The 10,346-nt window shown below is 27.1% G+C and overlaps 2 non-coding genes across 2 annotated transcripts; both read left to right on the top strand.

The window, feature by feature from the left end:
* The first annotated feature begins 1,237 nt into the window (after positions 1 to 1,237).
* TRNAK-CUU lies at positions 1,238 to 1,310 on the top strand. The gene has a single exon. It is a non-coding gene; the product is annotated as a tRNA-Lys (tRNA).
* A 76-nt stretch (positions 1,311 to 1,386) lies between these two features.
* Positions 1,387 to 1,459, top strand: TRNAK-CUU. The gene has a single exon. It is a non-coding gene; the product is annotated as a tRNA-Lys (tRNA).
* The last annotated feature ends 8,887 nt before the right edge of the window (positions 1,460 to 10,346 follow it).

Genomic DNA, 10,346 nt, shown 5'->3' with positions numbered 1-10,346 from the left:
CTCAATTTCTTTCAATCTCGTTCTCAGGTCCTCACTCCATTTGAGCTTTCTATTTTTCTCTTTTCTTGTCCTCACCTCCAAGGCGCTAACGTCACTCAACTCCTGGTCACCACCCCCTTCAATCACTTTCTTTCGCCACGAGCTGCTTGTCACTTCCTCCAGCCCCTTTGTTGTTAGTTTTTGGTTGGAGCTCTTCAATGCCATTTCATCTTCAATTTACAAGGTAACTAGTTTATTTTGGTGATTGATTGTGTTTTGGGTTATTCTTTAGCAATTATGTTTTTCTAGAAAGACATGAAAAACATGAAGAAGAGTCATCGGGTTTCACATTTTTAGTCACTAATTTTCGACATCCGTTTAGGCATTCTTGGCTTTTAGAATCTGATATTCTCAGTTTGTAGAATCTGGTACTCCTAGTTTTTAGAATCTGGTATTCCCGGTTTTCAGTACAGGATGTGGTAACACCATCTTTTGAAATTAGTTTTGGTTTTATCAGATTTCAAGATACGATTATACCAGATTTCGTAATTCGGTTTGTTCACGTTTATTTTTTATTTTTTATTTTAATTTTTATTTTATTTTTTTGTTGGTATATTTGAAGTTATAAGTTTTTTTTTAGATATGGCAAGAACTCGCAGTGATTGTACAATTCAAGGAGAAAGCTCTCAATAGGGTGAGAGAAGAAGGTCCACTGTGTGTGCTCGGAGAAAAGCCCATGAGATGAAGGTGATGATGATGTTGCAACAGGGTGGATTTTGTTGGTGAACACCAACATGTGGAGTACCATCCCCTTGTTGACGAGCTGCAAGATGTTGAAGAAGTGCAAGAGGACCACCAAGAAGGAGTTATATATCTCGGAGATCCATATGATACCTCTTTAGTGAGTACTTATTCAGATCACATAACATTTATACTATGACAAAGGGAGGCTAGTATTTTCGTTGAAGTTTGTTATTGTTTGAATGATGTGTTTAAAATTTATATGGTTTGATTCAATTTGTTTTATCTTAACTCTAGATTAATAAAGAATTACTTTTATGCATTATCAATTCATATATTATAATTTAACTGAAGTAGTCATCATGATTGTAATATAATTGTGTAAAATATTAGAAAAAGAGATTTATTATTTTCTAATAATCATATTTCATTTATTACCTAAAACCAATTTAGCATATTGAAAGGTTGATTAATACTAGTGAATCCTATTTTGGAACTAATTAAAAGAATAGCAAAAGCCTGTCTAGCTTAGTTGGTAGAGCGCACCACTCTTAACCTTGTGGTTGTGGGTTCGAGCCCCACGGTGGGCGTTGAGATTATGTTTTTAATTTGGGAATTTCTTCCTGCACCCCCAACTTTTTGGAACTAATTAAAAAATTAGTAAAAGTCTGTCTAGCTCAGTTGGTAGAGCGCAAGGCTCTTAACCTTGTGGTCGTGGGTTCGAGCCCCACGGTGGACGTTGAGATTATGTTTTTAATTTGGGAATTTCTTCCTGCACCCCCAACTTTTTCATATTTTCCTTGCTACCCTTTTAATCTTTTACTGTTTAACTCTACATGTGTTTTTATTAAATCTGACTATGGCTTTTACCTTATTTGATGTCTCCAAGTTGTCGCACAACACAACCTTTCTCTCACACTTTCTTTCAATCTCGTTCTCACCTCCTCCTCACCCCCATTTGAGCTTTCTATTTTTTTTTTCTTTCATCCTCACCTCCAAGGCATTCACGACACTCACCTCCTAGTCACTACCACCCTTCAATCACTTTCTTTCATCTACCACGAGCTGTTTGTCACTTCCTCCAGCCCTTTTGTTCATGCCATTTCATCTTCAATTTATACGGTAACTTATTTGTTTTTATGATTGATTGTGTTTTGGGTTATTCGACAGGATGCGGTAACACCGACTTTTAAAATCCAATTTGGTTTTACTGAATTTCACCTTGTTTCTTCATCTACCTATAATGGGACTATTTTGTCCAAATGTGTCTCTGGATACTGTTGGTGCTTTGGCGCTACTAATTGAGTTGTTAGAGGTTGATAGGACAAAGGCCACATATGAACTTAGGCAATGTAGGGGCCCATGTGCGATCAACTTGGTTGAGAGATTTGTATCAAGATTGTTATGAACAATAGCACTAGGAGTGCGCCATTTACATTAGTGTGTCATACCTATTGTTGTTCAGAAATCTCAGGACATGTGGGGGATATGCATAAGGAGTTGCTACACAGGCACACATGTAAGAGCAACTAGGGACGCATGCTTTGCATATACAAAGCAATTAGTTGCATATCTGACTTTTTTACAAGTATACATTGTCCTTCATTTTGAATTTCCTTTAAAATTTGTTAATGAAATAAACTTTCATTCATATATAAAATGGGATATATGAGCACTTTCTTGAGATGGAAAGGAATGAAGGGTTGAGTAGCTATGATGTGATTTGACCTCGAGTAACACGTTTGCATACAGATCTGACCTAGACAACATGTGAACTATTAACATGTCCTGTATCGATTATTCAATGTTGCCTTATATCAGCAAGTGGTGTACAACATAGTGGAAATATTGTTATACTTTTTACTAATAACAAACACACTAATATGACATTATATCTATTGGCAATAACATATCTCATGTCAGGTATAGTCATCCATTTCTCCATGCTACCCTAAACATAATTACGCAAATGGTTATAAAAATTAAATGCTAAAGTTATGCTAAGTAGTGTTTAGGATGTAATGGAAAATACCTTTGACTGGGAATCCACTAGCAAGGAATTCCTTAGTTCTTCCACTTGGTCATAGCTTCCTAATAATCTGGCATAATCATCACGATATTGGCTCAGTTCTTTAAATAAATCATGATTATGACACCCACATATCACCTTTAATACCTAACCATCTGCATGGATACTAGTTTACCTATCAATTTAAAGGGACAATCACATTTCCTTGTCCCAGTTATACTAGGTTGAAGATTAAACTTATATTTCCTATACTTTCAATCTCTTTCACATCCTAGCAACACATGTCTTTCTAACATGTTGACCATTAGTTGTATCATATCTCATAATAACAACAAGGTGAAAAGTGATACCTCATATCCACTCAAGTAACTTAACACGTGTAGAAATTACCTTTTGAGTTGTAAAATTCAAAGTGTAATCACCATCCATTTTAAGAACAAAGATGGAAGAATCTTCCATGTTTAAGCTTTGATTCACTCCATCTGAGTGAGAGTTGGGGAAGGCAAAAAGGGCCAGGCCCGGAAGGCCAGCTCGCAAGTTGCCAAAAAAAAAGGTCAAGGTAGAGAATGCAACTCGCCAACTCGCAACAGCCCGACCCGCCAACTCGACAGTGAGTGAAGTGAGTGCGAGGCATCCAAAACAAAAAGAACAACACAAAGCCACCACACTTTTGCGAACAACACAACATTCTCGTGTCTTTCTCCTTCGTCCAACGTGATACCTCAATGGTGATGAAGGCAATGCAACCACCACAGCCTGATAGCGAACGCAGAGCCATGACACCATGATGACAATGCAACGACAATGCAAAGCCACCACACCACGTCGGACAACGACGATTCTGACAAAGGGCGACCACCACGAACAAGTTCATTCCTAATTCACCATTTACAGCCCTAATTTGTGATTTCTTGCTCTAATTTGTAAATTCCCTATCCCTAATTTCAATTTCCCTCAATTGGAGTTGAAGGTGTTGCTGTTGGACGAATTGTTGTTGATAGTTGTTGTTAGACTAATTGGACTAATTGTTGTTGTTATAATTGTTGTTGATAGTTTATGTTGTAATTAACTTCTTTGGAGGCAATTGTTGGTCTATTTGTTGTTGTTTGTGTAGTAAATTGTTGTAATTAATTGTTGTAATCAAGTTGTTTGATGTTGGGTTTTCGTAATTGTTGTTTGTGTTGTTGTTCTTAGTACACATTTATGTTGTTGGGTTGCTTTAATTGTTGTTTGTATTGTTGTTTGAGTACACATTTGTTTTGTAGTTTGTGTTGCTGCCGGTTGTTTGTGTTTTTTGTACTGAATTATATATTATGTTTGTCTTAGAATTTAGTAAACTTGGAGTGGTTAATAAGATATAATGGATGAGTCAAATACTAATTTTCCTTCAAATAGTCATGATGAAACTTAGAATGTTGATGTGGTTGAATAACCTTTCATCTACAAATTAACCAATTATAACCACCTACAAAACACAAAACTAATACATTATTCTCTTCATTGTCATTCTGAAAAATACATTTAAAAATAAACAAAATTAGTACCCTAAGAATTCTAAATTCGGTACTCTCAATATGTTATTTGTCTTTTCATTATTACAGCACTAGTTTTCCTTTTGAATTGACTTATGAAATTATTGTATTTCTTCATATACCTTTTTTTCCTTGTACGGTATAATTTCTTAGATTTTTTTAAGAGTACTGTAAGAGTTACATGTATAAAAATTGACATGAATATTACTAAACAGATTTAATAGACTTTCAATATACATTCAATTTCCATTAAACTCTGTAACAAGTCAATTTCCATTAAACTTTGTAACAAGAAGTTATTCAACATAGATGTGTCTTAACACTTTATACTTTTCATATTCATACTTTTTCCTTTTTGTTATTTTCTTTTTTATACTTCTTGTTCACTCTAACTAAAATCATAAAAATTAGTAACACATTGCAAGAAAACTATATATTAGCTTCCAAGTGATAGTATATGCGCAAATGCAGTGTTATTAGAGTTGACTAAGTCACTCTAATGCAATGCATAAGAATAATTTTCTAAAAGGAAAAGTACAAAAGCTTAAAGTTGTTTTTAAATTTAATTTTATAATATATAAAACATATATGTTAGTTAAGTTTACGCTAACTATAATTAACCTACGGTAAGTCATTATAATAGAATCTACTTAGGATTGGACACTAATATCGTCCACTTAGTCAAATTTAAGTCAACATTAACCATTTTTAAATTCTTTTAGTAAATAAAAGTATTTGTGTTATTGTCATAATAGTATTTGATTTCAACCTTCATAAATGTCAAAAATAAATAATAGGTTAAAATACTTTTTTTAGTTTCAATTTTCATCAAATTTTGTCAAATAAATTATAATTTTGGTTTTGTGTTCAAATATGTCTCAATTTTCGTCAATTTTGTCCAATTGGGTCCATTTTTGCTAACACCGTTTAAATCATTAACGGCCATGAACATTGACTGACACGTGTCACTTTGTGGTTTTTTTGAATTTTTATTTTTATTTTTTGAACTTTTTATAAATGCTCACGTGTCAACCCAACAGCGTGCCACGTTCCAAAATTAATGTTTTATATTCAATTTGGTCCCTATATTTGTTATTTTTGTTCAATTTAGTCTCAATTTTTGTTAACATGAACCAATTTGGTCTCTCTCCAAATTGAAACCAAATTTAATTTTTATATTAAAATTCACATTTTTTATTAAATATTTTTATATAATATATTAAAATTCACATAATTATAACTTTGATATAAAAATTAAATTTGGTCACATTTTAGATAGAGACAAAATTGGGACTAAATTAAAAAAAAATAACAAATATAGGGACCAAATTGAATTTGGAACATTGACTTTGACACGTGGACATTTAAAAAAAATTAAAAATTAAAAAATTAAAAAATTAAAAAATTAAAAAAATTAAAAAATTAAAAAATTAAAAAAATCACAAAGTGACATGTTAGTAATTTAAACGGTGTTAACAAAAAAAATGACCAAATTAAACAAAATTGACGAAAATTAGAAACTATTTGAACACAAAACCAAAATTAGGACTTATTTGATCAAATTTGACGAAAATTGGAAACAAAAAGATATTTTAACCTAAATAGTATTAGTGTCTGTTAGTTGACATTCATTTTATTTATTTTTAATATTAATAGTTATTTAACTTGGCATTGGCCAAAAAAAATATTAATTTTATTATTTATTTAAATTATCAGTAATTAGGTCGATTTTAATATAATATATATTTGGTATATTATAAATCCATGTGTGTTTGTGACATCCAATATGAATCTTAGATTATTTTAATCCAATGGTTCATATTTCCTTACTTACAATTTTTTGTTAGTGTTAGACTATTTTCGCATGATACAAACTGAAACACTTTAAGACAAACAGATAGAGCATTAATAGTTAAAATTTTCTCGTTTCAAGAAACATGATTTGTTTACAAAATATTTTTGATTTATTTTTTATTATAAGAAATATTTAGATAATTGCGCTTCATTGATTTTCATTCATCATAGAAATTGTCAATCATAAAAAATAAGAATAATTAAAACAATTAATACACTTTTTGAAAAATGCATAAAAACAACCAATGAATTGTATGATCAGTTCAAACGTTGAATCCTCCAACGAGTTCATTTGTAGATTTTCTTATCAATAATCATTATATGTTGGATCGTCTGATCCGTACAAATTCATCGATATACTTTTTAATAATATTAAAAAATAATTTATAATAATCTAATAAAAAAGTAAAAAAAGTAAAAGAGATAATTATTAGAAGAAAATATATTATAATAAAATCATAGTTAAAAATCGATTATGAAAAAATATATAATAAAAAATAATATTAATAACTATTAAATTAATATTTCATTATCAAGTGAGATAAGATTTACATTTTTTTTAGGAAGAAAACAAATGACAAATGAGAGTAAAAATAATGAGTTTCTATCTACCTTCTTTTTTTTTTTTCTTCAACAACAAAAAGGAAATATAAGGGACGAGTATAATTTTGTAAAAAACTAAAGAGATAATAAGAAAGAAAATAAAAAATATCTTAATAGATATTTGGTTTAGTTACTTGTTTGGTTCCTATTTCCTAAAAATATTAAGTTGGTCCTCAAAATTTTTTAGTCTCAATTTACTCATAATTTTTTAATTGCAATTTGACATTTTTGGATGAAACTAGAGACAAAAAAAAATAATTACACCTAAATATTTTTATTTTTTATTATATTTAATTTTATATTTTATTATTTATTAACAATAAATATTGTGCTTTAAAAAAATAAAAAGACACAAAATTTAATTTCCATTAATTTTTAAATATACTATATTAATAATTTAAAAAAAATTAAAATTTTCTATATATATATATATAAAGTTTTTTCTTTTTTACAATGTTACTAACTTATGAATTAGTTAGCATATAATTAAATTTTCCACCTATTGTATGCTTTTAAAAGTTTAACGAAATTTATTTTCAATTATCTAATACATAATAAAATCGTATATTTATAGTAAATCAAAATAAACCAATAAAATAACAATTTAGTTCAAATACAATAGATTACGTTGCTATTAATCATATAAGAAAAATCTCAAATAATAACCTTAGTGATAAAAACATTTTAATCACTATAGTGACCAATTTAGATATCAACTTACAAATAAAAAATTATTGGTTTGACTAAAATAGTCGCTATTGTGAGTAAAAAATTATAATTGACTACCAATTTAGTGATTAGTATAGTAACGAATAATTTTTTATTTTTGTAAATTAGTATCTAAATTGGTTATAATGACTAATAATTTTTTATCAACAACATTGGTTGTAATGAAAAATTTTTTTTAGTAAATTTTTATATTAAGAATTATTAACTTGTGTTATCTTCACTTCAAAATTCATAAACAAAATGTTATTTTTTTATGGATTGATCTCTAATTTAAAGTCACTATAAAATTATTATATATAATAAGTTGGATATTTTGTTTTTCGATATTATAATAAAATTTTAAATAAAAATATTAAAATTAAACATACTAAACAATATTTTAGTTGAAAATATTGACAATATAATTGTTTTCCATGGTCATCTAATTATGGGTGATTGTTACATATTATATAGGTTTAAATACTCTTTTGGTCTTTATTTTCATGGTCTTTGTTTAATTTGACCTTTTTTTTTGCGCATTTAATTAGGTTCCGATTTTAGTCAATTTAGTCTTTTATGTTAACCACGTTTAAATAGTTAATGTATGTCACATGTCAGTTTGTGATTTTTTTTAATTTAAAAAGAATTGTCCATGTGCCAAGTCAGCATCTTGTCATGTGTTGGTTGTGTCATTCTCTTTTGTTTGATTTAGTCTTTATATTCGTTATTTGTTTTTTCAATTCAGTCCTAATATTTTGTTAAAGTTGAGCAATTTTATCCCTTCCAAATTGAGAATGAATTTTTATATAAATGTTATACTAATATTTTTTATTAAAATTGACATTTTTTATTAATTACTTCTTAAATTTAATTATAAATTATTAAATTTAATTATAAATTGAATATAGATCTTATATTCAATTATTAAATAGAATATAATTATTATAATATTATTATTAGAATATAGTTATTAAATATTTTCTTCTAATAATTATATTTTAAATATACTAATATTCCAAAAATTCACATTTAAAAATTTTATAAATATTTTATAAATATAATTACTCGAAAAAAATATTGAATAACTATATTCTAATAATAATATTATAATTATTATATTCTATTTAATAATTGATTATAAGAACTATATTCAATTTATAATTAAATTTCAGAAGTAATTAATAAAAAATGTCAATTTTAATAAAAATATTAGTATAACATTTATGTAAAAATTAATTTTGTTCTCAAGTTGGAAGGGACATAATTGTTTCGTTTGAACAAAAATAAAAACTGAATTGAACAAAAACAAATATAAAGACTAAGGTGAACAAAAAGAAATGACACAACTACGAACTAATATATGATATTGACATTGAAATGTAACATATTATTGACTTGACATATGGATAATTTTTTTTTTAAATTAAAGAAATTAAAAAAAAAAAAAAAAACAAACCATGACCTAACATGTGATATGTATTGTTAACACGCGTTAACTATTTAAACGTCGTTAGTAAAAATGATCAAATTCACAATAATTGATAAAAATTATGATTTCACACAGAAAATGACTAAATTGAATAAACGCGACAAAAATTAAGACTAAAAAAGTATTTAAGCTTATAATTATTATACAAGAACTATCTTGCAAGATATTTTACATAATAACATCTCAAAATTAAACTAATAAGATAAGATGATTAAAGTTAGGGATGACAACGGGTTGGGTCTGGTAGGGCCAGCTAGTGCCTATCCGTTACTCGGCTTGCAACAAAAAAAAATCCACTCGTTACCTGTCAGATATCCGCTTAAGAGATACCCACAAAATTCTTAAGACAAAACAACGAATGTCCGTGGATACCCACAAATATCTAAAAGAAATATTTTATAATAAAATCTAAATAAAATTATAACAAAATATAAAATATAATATAAATTAAATTTAACCTAATAAAATATATAGTAAATTATAATATAATTTAATTTAATTTAATAAAATAAAAATAAAAATTAAATTTTTATTTTTATTTTTTTCAAGTAACAAATATTTGTGAATACCATTAATATGACACTCACACCTGACCTATTTATAAACAAATATTAAAATACCTGTAGTATATATGTAATTATTAGCGGACACATATATTTTTATAATGGCCAGTTTAATTAATCGGTTTTGAAATTTAAAGCTGTAGACACTTTAATAGAGAACAAATCTACCACCAAACATAATATACCAAATACCTACACAAGAATAATCTGTGATGGGATTGAGACCCGCACACAGGAAATTAAGAGATTTGGCCATCGCTTTGATTATAGGGGCACAAACCTAATAAAAAAAATCCATAGTATCTAAAAGTTGGGTGGAATCAAAATTAAAGTTTAAAATTTACAAACTTACGTTTTCTTTTTGAGTATTGTTAGGTCTAAGGATAATTAATATATATTGAATTCTATAAAAATATATAGATAATATATATTGAATTCTATAAAAATATATAGGTAAATGTAAAATTAAATAAAATTTGACCTAATAATCATTAATACAATTTTATTTTTTTTAAAAACAAAAATACTTATAAATCTTGTACGTGTGTTTCTAATATTTTATTTAATATTCAAAAATAAAAGTTAAAAACTAATTAAATAATAAAATAACTATATTTTAATGTTGTTAAAAATTAAATATAATTAAATATAAGAAATTTTAAATTAACAGAAAAAATAGTGTTAAATATCTAAAAATTAAAAAAAAACAACATAAAAAAGTATAAATTAACAGAAAAATCAACAAAAAAATTTAGTGTTAAATATCTAAAAATGTTATAACAAAAAAAAAGAACAATTAAAGTGAGACTTAATTAAATATTTTTTTTCTTTTTAGTAAAAACCTTAAA

This window comes from Vigna unguiculata, chromosome 6 (assembly GCF_004118075.2).
Source record: "Vigna unguiculata cultivar IT97K-499-35 chromosome 6, ASM411807v1, whole genome shotgun sequence".
Classification (NCBI taxonomy): domain Eukaryota; kingdom Viridiplantae; phylum Streptophyta; class Magnoliopsida; order Fabales; family Fabaceae; genus Vigna; species Vigna unguiculata.
The sequence above is the reverse complement of the archived record's forward strand: the minus strand, read 5'-3'. Positions and strand labels throughout refer to the sequence as shown.